The sequence below is a fragment of the Tupaia chinensis genome, unplaced genomic scaffold (genome assembly GCF_000334495.1).
Source record: "Tupaia chinensis unplaced genomic scaffold, TupChi_1.0 Scaffold000283_2, whole genome shotgun sequence".
Taxonomy (NCBI): Eukaryota; Metazoa; Chordata; class Mammalia; order Scandentia; family Tupaiidae; genus Tupaia; species Tupaia belangeri.
Window position 1 is genome coordinate 45672 of NW_006159767.1, and position 388 is coordinate 46059.

The following is a 388-nucleotide window of genomic DNA, read 5'->3' on the forward strand; positions in this document are numbered from 1 at the left end:
GAGACCAGGCCGGGGAGGGGCGGGGTGGAATAGCTCCGGGCCGCGGTGGGCGTGGGGCCTTGGGTGCCCGGTGAGGGCCGCAGCTCCGGGTCGGAGCGGGGCTGCCTGCGCGCGCGTGGGGGTTCGGAGCCCCGCGCTGGCGGAGAGCGGGAGCAGGAGGCCTGGAAGAGCGCGGAGCCCCTGGCTGCCCGCGACCTGCCCTGCAGAACCCTGCCTGGGTCCAGGGTCCACCCCTACAGTCAAAGCCAGAGATTAAAGGCGGGCAGGAACTTGGCACCGCCTTGAATTCAATTGTGCAAATGCAGAGCATGGGATCATGAGCCTTTGTGTAAGAGAAGAACACCCACACTGATGTAGTGTAGACCTGGGGCCATTCGGAATCCAGACT